Source organism: Pteropus medius, unplaced genomic scaffold (assembly GCF_902729225.1).
Source record: "Pteropus medius unplaced genomic scaffold, Ma_sr-lr_union100, whole genome shotgun sequence".
NCBI classification, from domain to species: Eukaryota; Metazoa; Chordata; class Mammalia; order Chiroptera; family Pteropodidae; genus Pteropus; species Pteropus medius.
This window is the reverse complement of record NW_024345601.1, coordinates 5,535,304-5,548,574: the sequence shown is the minus strand read 5'-3', so window position 1 is coordinate 5,548,574 and position 13,271 is coordinate 5,535,304. Positions and strand designations below refer to the sequence as shown.

At 37.8% G+C, this 13,271-nt stretch overlaps 1 pseudogene; it reads left to right on the top strand.

The window, feature by feature from the left end:
* Positions 1-120: 120 nt before the first annotated feature.
* Positions 121-13,271, top strand: part of LOC120611966 (60S ribosomal protein L23a-like) — a 34,177-nt pseudogene continuing 21,026 nt past the window's right edge.

The window sequence follows — 13,271 nt, the reverse complement described above, 5'->3', positions numbered from 1 at the left end:
TCTGGTCTTCCTTTTGCCACTATTTTCCCTAAATTCAATTAAAGTCTCTCAAATGGAACTGGCTTGTAGAGTGTTGTGTTGGGGAAAAGAAGCAGGCTATAGTCAGCATGGGCTGAAGACATGTGGAAGGAAGATGGCAGATGTGGGAGCCAGGGTCTGGGAGTAGTAAGCAACTGTGGAGAAGGAAAAGCGTATGACAGAGAGGACCGCTTCAGTAGAAACAGTGCCTCCCCAACACCCTCAGAGGTAACCAGCCAGGACCTGAACCTCTGCTAGTTCATGGCATGGGGTACAGGACTTTTTAATACCTCTTTATCGACACATTCCCTTTATTTATCAGTTTTCAAAACAATGTGTTGGTTCACTTCTATCCTCCAATGGTTTCCAATTGATTTTTAAATGATTATGAACTCATGTATTTAAACATATTTGTTAAGTTTCAATCATTTGCAATTATCATCTCATTAGTGCTCAGATTGTCCCATCTCTAGCCCAAAGAAGCCTTTTGAAATTATGCAAGCCATTTTTTCATATGAAGAAAAAGGGTAACTATAAACCTAGAAACTCAAGGACAGCAAAGCAGGAGACATCTGGGTTACCTTATTTTTCTGCAAACTGGAATTCTTCTGGCTATTTCTATCAGCTCTTCTCTTCATCTCTCTTTAAAAAAAATAAAATAAAATAAAAAAACTAGATCACTTGACCTGAGCTCAAGCACCTTATCAGACTTGAAGGAAAACCACGACTCAATTTCCTTTATGTGTATTTATTTAGTGCCCACTATAGTCCCAAGATGTCCCAGGCGATCCTCCCTTCTCTGGTGGCCAGACTTTTGACTCCCATTTTTTGATGTGTTACATAGAATGTCACGATGATGACATTCTCAACTTGGCACATTCTCATCTGAATGTGAGTGGACAAGCCAGATTAAATTGGGCAAGGTGTCAACAATGAAAACTACCATGAAGGTAATCAGTCTTCAATAGTTTGAGTAATGATTTCTTCCTGAAATGGCTGGTTACGATTAATATATAAAGGAACTTTGTACTTGTGGGGAGTCTGCAAGCATAGGTAATTGTGTTCATGGCTCATGACCAGAGTGGGCAAATGAGATGCCATTATTGATGGCATTGCTGGCTATCCTATAACTATGATTAAAGTGGTAATAGCAGAGTAGAAGTTCTCCCTAACTCTTCTAGCTGTTTATAAATGCAGCCCTGGTGAGATATCAAAGATGAGTCACGTTTTAAGTTTCCATAAATCTTCCCTCCAAACTCTTCTCAGATTCTCAGGAAGAGTATCTGTCTATCATACCCACTTCTCCACATGCTCAAGGGCCAAGAAGTCTTTCTGAGGCAGATTTTCTGTGGGCTGCTTCCTTTGGAAGGATCAGTTCAAGGCCCTTGAGAGCACAAGGGTCATTAGTGAAGACAGTGACTTCTTGCTCTGATCTTTTTTTTCTCTGTGGCCTGTTCAATGTTCATCACAATGGCCTGGAGTGGAGACAAGAGACTATTTGAAAAATTCTCTACTCTTTGATGTAGAAACTATAGAATCAAATAGATTAAATCTTGATTCTAGCATTTGGTGATTTTATAAACTTGAACATTATCTGATATTGGATTCTTTTTGAAGCAGACTCTGAGAAAAAGTTTACTTGGGAGGTAATTCTTGGCTTCTTAGATTCTCAGAACTGATATGGGAGTGGGAGAGTGAGCCAGGGAAGGAAATTAAACCTCTACAGGATATATTAATGAACAATTTACTACTGTAGAACTCTGGGGGCTATGTACAGCATGCCCCATGTTATCCCACACAAGGGGAGAAGAAGCTGACATCTATCTATGGGATGACTGAGGACTATTCCTAAGGGTGTTATTATGTAGCCTTTCTGTTCTGCTCTGTGTGGGCTAGACTTGCTTCTGCAATCAGAGAAAACCTGGAAAAAGGTGACAGGTGCTTGTTGTAAGAAGCCATTGGCCTGTTGGTAAATGGATGCACATGAAGGTCAGTCAGCTACAAGCATGTTATGTAACATTTTGAAGCCTTGGTTTCCTCATGTGAAAAATGGAGATAGATCCTAGCTATTTCTCAGGGTTCTTATGAAGGTTAAAAAGCTAACATCAAGGAAAAATGCTAGACATATAGCAGTCAAAGCAGGCACCTGATGTATAATTTTTTCCTTCCTTTTTCTTGTGGATACTTCATAGCTATGACAGCATATAATCTGGCAAATAGGTTCTATGCTTTATAGAATTGGGTAATAGGAGGAAGTAGGGTGGGAGCAGTCAGTAGATACTGGGCCCAATAATACTGACAAATAGGAATAAAAGCATCAAATATAATATTGTTACACGTCCATGGAGATGCTTTAATTTATTTGCATAGAAATATAAGATTTCGTGGTTTCTTCACAAAGCTTTCCCAATGGCATTTCTTTAGTGTAATATGTATGTGTTTTAAAAGCTAAACTGCCTGGCATTTTGCTTTGGGATCCGGCAGCACAAAATGAATAACTTGTCCCCCTGTATCTCCTTCCGTTCTTCAAAAACTAAATACTTTCTGTCATTAACTCAACACATTTCCTTTCCATCTGGGAGGGAAATCACCTCATCAACATTTGTGATGCCTATTATTCTTCTTCCTCCATTTTATAGTTGGGGACACCAAGATTTATAGAGATATGTTCTGTTAAATGGTGTATGAACCCACCTTGGAAAACTCAGGTTCCAGTTACAACAATTCTAGTCCTCATGAAATTGTAATATCCAGAGCTTCATAAAAAAATAAGAACATTATACTCTGTTTCTAAAATTGGGCTGTGGTAAAGGAGTTACACATGTCATTGCATCTTCTCTTGGCAAAGAAGCAAGGCAGAGCAGCTTGCATGTGTTTGTGGGCTGTGCTGTATCTTTTTTTCTTGTTCTGTTTTTATCACATGAACATGTGGGTTTGAGTGTACGTGCATGTGTGTGTGTGTGAGTGTGTGTGTGTTTGGTAAATGGCAACGGCTAGACAATAATTAAGATCAGAGACCTAGCCCATCATGTCTCTTTTTATTCTTACCCCAAGATTAATGTATCATGATAGAATAGGCTATGCCAAAATAACAAACAGTCCCTAAATTTCAGTGGTTTACACAAAGAGTGATTTTTTTTTTTTGCTCTTTCTACATGTCCATCCAGGATCAGCTGGGACCTGCTCCTAGGGTCCTCTGTGTCTGTGTAGTTATTATCCCTCCATGACCCAGGCTGATCAACAACTATTATCTGGAATGTTTTCAGTAACAGTGGAAGAAGGAAGAGAGAGCCCTGGGTGGTTTCCCATTAATAATTAAACGTTCAACCTGGAAATAACACACATCATTTGTACTCATAGCTTATTAAGCAGAATTGGTCATGGTTCCAAATCAACCACAAGGGCTCTAGGAAGAGAAAGAGAACTGGAATATGTGGTGAACAGCAGTAATGACCACCACAACTTGAGTTTTGGGCAGACAGCTTAAGGTCAATATGATTTTATATAGAAATGCCCTCACCTAAGAGACATATTATCACCATCTTTAAGATACAAAATTTTAATTATTTATTTCTAGACCAGCTCTGTCCAATAGAATTTTCTACAGTAATGGAAATATTTTCTGCATTATCCAATACAGTAGTAGCCACTAGCAATGTATAGTTGTAGAGCACTTGAAATATGGCTAGGATGTCTAAGGAACTGATTTTTTAAAATTTTTATTTAACTTTAATTAATTTAAGTTTAAATTTAAATAGCTTCTGGTGGCTACCATACTGGCTAACACAGTTCTAGACCACTCATTGTGGATTTATTTTTTTGTTCGTTAGCAGTAATACCGAATAGCATTACCTACTCTCTATATTTGCATTGCATTCTGTAGTTTTCACAATGCTTTTATGTACACCACTCATCTCATGTGGAGAGCAGGTTGTAAACTGATAAGGTCCTTGCAATCTGTAAGGCCAACCAAGGGTTGGCTCACCTTCACAAATCCTCCTAAGAATGGGAAGTAGGAACTGATTGGAGAACAATGCGGGTGTTGAAATGCAAATGATTTTAGCAGGCTGTGTAGGGGTTACCCTATGGAAATGCAAATGATTACAGTAGGGTGTGGAGGTTGGGTGGGGATAATCTCATTTTAGCCAGCAAATGTATGCTTTTGTATAAAAGCAACTTGCAAAAATAAAATCGCTCTCTACTCCATCATCAGTGGACTGTGGGCCTCCCGATCTCAGCTTTCTGTCTTCTTTCTTTTCTCAGTCTCCCACCGTTCCCACTCAGGATTATTTTCCAGGGCTGTGTTGGATGTGGCAGGACTTACCACTCGCTGGATGCTGCAATCTCATATGATTCTACTAATATCTCTAGGAGATAAATAAGAAAGGTAATATTAAATATCCATTTTATAGATATGAAAACCAAGATTCAGAGAGTTTAAGTGATTTGTTCATGATAATGGCATAATTAGTGGTACTGAAACTAGAAACCAAGTCTCCAGGTGGGGGTATGTCTTTTTTGATATTATACACCCTGTTCAGCATTACGCTTTTTCTCAATAAATAATTGACCCACCTCTTTAAACTTCCAAGAACTTCAAAGAAAAACCATCTTTCCTTCCTTCGATGCACTTATTTTCATAAGCATTTCCATAGCACTTCTTTTCAAAATTATACCATATTAATCATAGACTACGTTTGCATTAATCAAATTCTTGAAATGGTATCTATCAGTTTCATGTGTGAATTTCTTTCTTTTTTTTAGCCTAATTAAGTTGCAAGCTCCTTAAGTTTAAAAGCTTGTCTTTTTTTAGTAACTTCCTCAGTATCCACTAGAGTGATCATTATCCCAGTTTGTCTGAGAGTGAGGGATTTCTCATGACCTAGGACTTTTAATGTCCAAACAAGGACAGTCCCAAGCACATTGGGATAGCTGGTCACCCAGGTGCCCTGCACAAAGCTGAGTTTACAAGTTGAGCTAAATTAAATATTAAAATATCAAAGATATGTTTCAATTACTCTACTCACCATAGTTACTGAGCATTGTAGGTACTCCATATAATTATTCATTTTTGTTTTATGACAAAAATAAAGGGTAATAAATTTTGCATGTGCTTCCTTTTGTCCAAGTAGCAAACTACCAAATGAATTTTTTTTGAAACTCTGTGATGTAAATAGACCTCTCTTTTTATATTTCTACATCTGGTTTGAATGTTATTTTGAAGTCAAGAGTAAAAAAATTATATATTGCTGATCTTGGATATAGCAGGCATCGTTAATGGCGTGCACATGCACATATACAGACACACAATCAAATGATGGGCCATTCTCAAAAACTTCCATTGACTTTAGATAGTATTCTGAAGTTCAAGTGTTTATTTTCAAACTTTGATGCTTTTGCTCATTCCTTGAAATAACCACAACCTCCAAACTCTCTGGGGAACAAGCCAAGCTCTTGCCTTGTAGATTTTCCAAGCCTCTACTCTTACGAGCTGGACCAGAGCTTTCATTTTGATCTGTGGGTTTATTTTGGGATGGGGGTGTTCATTCTCTATTGTGCCTTGAGCTTCTGAATACTTCAGTCACTATAGCATATTTACTTACACTATTTATTCAAATAAGAAAGTATCTTTTGAATAACAATAAGGTAACTTTTTGCACACTTCCTGAATAACAATCTCCTTCTGCTTTTGTGTGCTGAATAGTAATGTCTTGAGTGTTTCTCATTACAACAGGCTGCCTCACTATATTCCACATCACTACCACCTATCGAACTTCATAAGGACATCATATAGCCAGCACTTTTTTGAAAAATTGGGTTTTTTGAAACACTTGAGGTTAAACTAATTTACATAAATCAAATGCTTTGGCTACATTTCTGCAAGGATGTTGTGAAGAAGAGTTTCTGCAAGGTGAAGAGGGATTGGTCCAAGTGACTCACCCCCTCACTCTAACATCTGGAATCCTGTGAGTCTAGCTCTCCTTTAATTCTCTATTTTACTAATAAGTAATTTTAGAGATTTGTCACTTTTATTCTTGAGTGATCTTCAATTAGTGATGGCCCATAATACTTTAGCTTTAGTTTAGATTTATTCTCACTGAAATGCTCAAAATAGAATCGCAATTAGCAGGTGTGTTGTTCACATATACAGATGGACAACTGTGATGGAGAAAATAATATTGTTGCCTGGATTGCCTTCTGTGAAGTTGGTAGAGTTAGCAATTGCTTTCTTAGATGCTCTTGAACAAACCCCAGTGTCTACGGACATAAATAAGGAGATGGAAAAGGTACTGGAAAGAAGGTCAGGGCACCTTTGGCGTAGGCCACATAGAAGATGCAATCAAAGTAGAATTTTCAAGTAAAATGAATCCAAGGAATGCAGAGAGTTGAATTAAGGAATTAAATTAAGACTCATTGAAGAAGTCATGCTGAAGAGTTTGGCATTTAAGCATTTGTAATCACAATTTAAACCCTCCTTTGAGATCAGTTGATGTCCAGGCTGAACCCCAAATCAACTGAGACAGAATCACTGGGGTGAGACCAAAACATCATCATCATCGTTATTATTTTTAATTCTTTAGCTGATTCCAATGTGTAGCTAAGTCTAAGGACCATGTTTGAGTAAGAGTCCTTCACATTCTGAATTTCTTGAGAAGAGGTTATTAAGGGAAGCTTCCATGGTATAGTGGAAAGAACACAAGAGGAGGAGTATATAGCTAGTTATGTTGTATATTCCAATTATAGAATTTGCTTCTGAGCTCAGTGTTTTATTTCTAACCCTCACAGCAATGACATGAGATATTCATATGAGGTCTAACTTATGCGTCTTTCCAAATTTCCTCAGATTTACATGTTTCTCTATGGAGGATCCTGCTACCATCATCATTAACTTATATCTTGCTGATTCATGAATGTGTCTTGCCAAACACGTCACTGTTCTCCTAACCTGGGAGTGTAAAGACCATACTTCCCAGGCCATCAACTTGAGACTTGCTGTGACTTAGATTCTGTGTTGCTATTGGGCATCCATTCCCTGAGACTGAAGAGCTGGCTGTTTTCTTGTGGTAAACTCAGCAATCCACCACCCTGTGTTTGCTTTCCTTCCATTCTTGTCTCACTTTCCTTTTCTCCTCACTCATAGTGCTCTAGGACTGAACCTCTCAGTAAAATATTAAGAAGTTTGGCCACACGTTTTATTTTCAAAGACATCCAGGCTAAGAGAGTATTATTATCCCAACAAATGCTGGCCTGTCAGTCTCCAAAGTCCAAGCCCTTCACAGTCTTTTTCCATTTTTTTACTACCTCCTAGGAGCGCGAAGAACTGGGTCTTGATCCCTGCTTTGCCACTGACTTGCCACTTGCCTTGCCACTGACTAAGTATAATCTTAGGAAAATCATTTGTCTTATTTAAGCCTCAGTTTCCAGATCTATAAAATGAGGGGTTTGAGCTATCGGATGTTCTTAAACTTCTGGATTTTATGGACCTCCTTAGCAGCTGGGGGAACACTATAGATTCTTCCTCAAAATAATTTTTTTAAATGCATAAAATAAAATACACAGGATTACCAAAAAACTGCATAATCACATCAAAATACATTTGTCAAGATAGTATATATGTGTGTATACCTTACAAAATATTTATGATGTGGTAATATATGTGCTTCTTTACTCATGTCTTAAATAGCTGTCTGTTTAATAGCTATTATAATAATAAATAAGAATAAATACTGTTTCAAGGCACTAATGAGAAAACAGCTCTGAAGCAACTAGGTTATAACTCTAATTGAAATAAACAATGCTCACAAAACATAAATGGTCATTAGACAAGTTCACTGTATGATAGTATTTTAATAAGGCAGAGACAGGGACACTCTAAAACTACAAAAATCACTAAATACTCTTAGAAATAACATAAGTGATTACAGCTTCTTTACTATTTACAACTTTAGCTTTGTTTTAATACTCTTATCTCTAGTTAAAAATGATCTAGTTACCCAATACTGAGTGACCCTCTTATTGACAGCACTGAATCCCAAACTTTACTCCACCACTTTCTTAAAACTTCCGAGAAACGTTCATAATAATTACAATCCTGCAATAATCTCACCCTAATCTCGTTTTACTCCAACTTCCATGGCTTCTCTGGGGTATGCTCTCCTTTGCTTCAGGGATCCAAATAAACCTAAATTTTTGGATGATAGGTATATTCATGGTGGTCTATGAATGGAGGGCTTTAATTTATATAATAACCTTAATGCGATATGAAAATACCTGTGGTTTCTACCAATGACAAAATAACTGTGGAACTGAGATTCAAATTGCACTCTGGTTTTAGAGATTCAACTCTTAACTACTATACTCCATAACCTCTAGGCATAAAGAATTAAAAATCACAAAACATAAATAATCACATGCCAGTGACAGACTGTTACATATAGACTATCCTGAGGTCAAACGTGAGTTAGAGAAAAATTTTTGCTGGTACTAAAATAACAACCATAACAACCAGTCATGGTAGAGAAGGAAATAAGTAACCACAGCAATAATCTCCCATTTCTATAGCTCTTTATATTTTACTGGACCATCTGCATATGAGCCTCAGAAAAGGGAGGGCGAGCCTGCAGTCAGAGTTTTCTTGAGCATGGTCTAAGTCTTTTCTTTATCTACAGGACCTAACAAAAGACCATTTCCATAAGAGAAGAAGATGGGTCATTCTCACCTCATTGTCGAAGCTTTACTATTTAGATTTATATTCAACTAATATTTATTAAATCCTGTTACTGACTGAATTATGTCCTCCCTCCAAATTTATGTTAAAGCTCTACTTCTCAATGTGACCATATTTGGAGATAGAGCCTCTAAAGAGATCATTAAGGTTAAAACAAGTCAGAAGGATAGAATCCTAATCCAACAGGACTGGTATCTCTTTAATGAGAAGAGACATAAGGGATACACATGCACAGAGCCAAGGCCATGTGAGGATATAGCAAAAAAGTTAGTCATCTGCAAGCCAACGAGAAAGGCCTCAGGAAAAACCAACCCTGCCAGCACCTTCAACTTGGACTTCCAGGCTCCAGAACTATGAGGAAATAAATTTCCGTTGTTTAAGTCATATCAGTCTGTGGTATTTTGTGATGGCAGCCTTAGCAAACTAATACAAATAAATGACTAATGAATGTGCTGTTATTTTGTTAAACCATTACAAACAGAAGTATGCTGGAATCACCTTCTACTGGCTTGTGAGAGCCAATTTCAAAATTTTTAGGAATTTTGTGAGCTGGTTTTTGAAACATCCATTATTAAAAATTAATAAACTTAAAATTGAGTAAACTGTATTTTAGAAAAGTGACAAATATGCAAAAACCCATCACTTCCTAATTATTTTACTACATTTTACTATTATCTATGTCCTTGAAGTTATATCTACTGTATCTAAGTGATGAAAATACTACATAAGGGCATACAACTGTGGGTTCAATAAGTCAGATTCATAGTTTGGAGTAGGCCATGATGGAGGTATTTATATCATGAAAATGGACAAACAGTACAAAGCAAAGGTTTTTTTGTGTTATGTTTCCCCCTTCAAGAAGTTAGTTGTTAAACATTTACCAGCATATGCCTGATCACAACAATCCTACGCAAGAGGAAGTCTAATTCCAGACTACAAATGAGGAAACTCCAGTTATTAGATTCAAACAAAACCTCAAGCATAAACTGGTCCCCTGGCAAGACTCATGCAAAAACTGGGTCCCCTGGCTCCTAAACTAGGGCTCTTTGCATAATACCACACTGCCTCTCCATGTAGACATGAGGGAATGCTATAGCTCTATTTCTATCTCAGCCAGGCTGACCAGCAGAAATCACATTAAAAGGGACTTGTGCATTTGGTGAGGGCCTATGCTCCGCCTCCTAAACTTCTCTGTCTAGCGTGGGCATTGTGTAATTCTAATACCCAGTAGAATGAAGGCCTCTTGCTATAAACCCCAGGGGCTGGAAGAAAGCAGGAGGAGCACCCTTTTACAACCACAATTTGTAGTCTGTTGTAAAGTACTTTACTTGCTACTCAGTGTAGGACTTGCCTGTGTGTTTTTCCAGCATGGTAAAGATTAATGAGGGGCAGAGGGCTAAGTCCGGACACCTGCTGGAGTTGGGCTCAGAAGCCCTGACCATTCAGAGATGGATTTACAGAAATATGGACTAAAGACACAACAAGAAGTTTTCAAAATTCTTAGAGAAGCTTCTTTGATGAGCCGAGGCAATCCAGCAGCCTCTGCACCATGCATTCCTGCTCATAAATCACCAGAATTTGCAGGCATTGCAAGATGTCTCCTACTCTTTGCAGTTTAAAAGATGTACTCCCTGCAGTAGCATTAAAGATCTACTTGCCAGTTATTTTGCTCAGGTATCCTGCATCTTAAGGGACAATTTTATTTTGGTTGGTGTTGATTATTGGCTGTATACAAGTTTTAAAAGGCTAAATATTAAACCAATCCCTCCAAAAAATCTTGGGGGAAGTCATTTTCCCTAGAGAATTTACCCAGGAAACTCTGAAGACTTAAATGTGTTCATTTCACCTATAAAATCAAGAAGATCTAAAGTTGAACCGAGGATATGAATGTGAATCACCCAGAGAACTTTAGAAATCCTGATGCCTGTGTCCTGCCACATCAGAGATTCTGACTGAAGTGGTCTGGCCTGGGCGTTTGGATTTTTAAAATCTCTCCAAGAGACTCTCATGCACGGTAAAGTTGAAAACCACTATCTTAGAACCTTGCTTCTCTGAGTTCGGTGGATCCATGGACCAGCAGTATCTGCCTCACCAGGGAGCTTATTAGAAAACTAGAATTTCACCCCAGAAACACTGAATCAATCAGTATTTTAACAAGATCTCTAGATGGTTTAATTGTGCAGGCAAAGTTGAGACTGTCTAGAACGTAGACAAAGAATGCTGCAAGCTGATCCAGTGAAAGACACCACCTGTCTTCCTTAATTCAGTCCAGAAGTGGTTTTCCTCTCTCATTCTCCATTTCCAGTCAGTTACCAAGTCCTATTGGTCTTTCTTTCAAATAAATCTCTTCTGCGTTTCACAAAGCTGTTCCACCCAGCCCCTTCCATCTTACTTGAGGGCTATTGATGAAATAAATTCTTCCATTACCTCCGCTCAAAAATTTTCAATGGCCCTTTATTTCTCATCAATTTAAATGTGAATTTCTCCACCTGACTCCAAGGTCGTCCTGTATCTGGCTCCAGGTAACTAGTCTAACCTGATTTCCCCCAGGTGTCTGATTTAAGCTGGTCTTTTCACTTAGTCACAAGATGCCAGCCAATTCCTCTGTCTTGGCTCCTGGAAAACCATTCACTTTCAATCTTGCCTCTGCCTCTCAGACCTTATTCATTTTTCAAGGCCACTTCTTTTTCTCTGAATGCCTCCAACAATTATAATCAGAACCACGTAATTATTAGTTCCACGTCTCATATTGATTACCAGTTTTCATGCACCCAGAACCAATTGAGCATAGAGCTTTAAAACAGGACTAAATGTATCCTGGAGATGAACCCAGCAACTCCCTGTTCAGAATAGGCCTGGACTCCCTTCTCTCACTCCAGGAAGGCACCCTGATTGATGCTGTCCTATCACCCATGTAACGCTTTGCTCTTAGCACTTAGGTCAGGACTGGTGGTTTTGCCTCTTCCATCAGACTAGAGACCCTCAAGCTAAGTCCTTCAGCCTCTCTGGGTCCAGTATTGTCATCACTAATTCAGCAGGCAGGTCCTGGTGCCACCTGTGGGCAGAGACCATCATGATAGGTAGTGGTTGTGGTGGTGGAGATGGGTGGAGAGAGCAGGGACAAGGATGATTCATGGAATAGTTGTAACAATAGCCCCTATCTATTGAGATCTATCTATAAGCTAAGCATGATTCTAAGTGTTTTATATATTATTTATTAATTTAAAAAAACTTATTATTGTAAAATAAAACATAGATACAGAAAATCAAACAAAACAAATAAGGCAATTATCCTTGTAAACTCCACTCAGATCAAGAAACAGAATGTCACTGGTGATCCTAGGACCTCCCATATGTCCATCTTAATCAGAACCTCTTGCTTCCTTTCCCAAAAAATGTATCCATTATTTTAACAATTTTTTATCATGGTAAAAACCATAAAATTTACCATTTTATCAATTTTTAAGTGTACAGGTCAATGGCATTAAATACATTCACATGTTGTACAACCATCACCACTATCTGTCTCCAGAACCCTTTTTATCTTTTGTAATTCAAACTCTACTCATTAAATTCTGTACCTCATTCCTCTCTCTCTTCAGCCCCTGGCCACCATCATTCTACTTTCTGTCTGCTCTAGGTACTTCATATAAGTGGAATCAGACAGTATTTCCCTTTTGTGACTGGTTTATTTCACTTAGCACAATGGCTTTAAGATTCTTCAATGTTGTAGCATGTGTCAGAATTTCTTGCCTTTATAGGCTGAATAATATTCCATTCTATGTATATACCACATTCTGTTTATCTATTCATTCATCAATGGACACGAGTGGCTTTCATCTTTTGGTTATTGTGAACAAAGCTGCTATGAACATAGATGTACAAAAATGTATCCTGACTTTTACAGTAAACACTTTAACAGTTTTATCATCCAATTGCACATTTCTAAGCACTTTCATTTAGTCTTGACTATTCCTTACAATTTGATGTTTCCTTTAATTTTCTTTTAATCTACATTTTTAAAATGCTATTTCTTGTTCTGACAAGCCTATGCAATCGGTATTATTACTGCCCCCATTATGCAGATGTAGACACTGTGGTTTCTCAAGACCAAACAGCTAAAAGGTGGTGAAGCCAGAATTAAGATACAAATATATTGATTCTTACAAGTGCCTTTTCAATCACACTGGCCATTCTTTACAAGTTTGGGTACATTACTCTAGCACAGCCATTCAAGACCATGGATGCACATTACAGTCACCTGGGCAGCTTTAAAAACAAAATCATTAAAAGGTCCCACCCTAAACCCATGAAATTTCTTGCTTGCAGGGCTCCAATATGTTTGAAAATCATCACAAGTAATTCAAATAAGCAGCCAGGGTTGAGAAACACTGCATTAACACCTTCCTATAACAACCTGAGAAAGCCTTAGCATGTAAATTTCCATTCAGGACTTTCAATTAAAAAAAATTCAGAGAGTATCACATGCTCATTGTAAGTTAGAAGAAAAAATTTTCATTGGTGC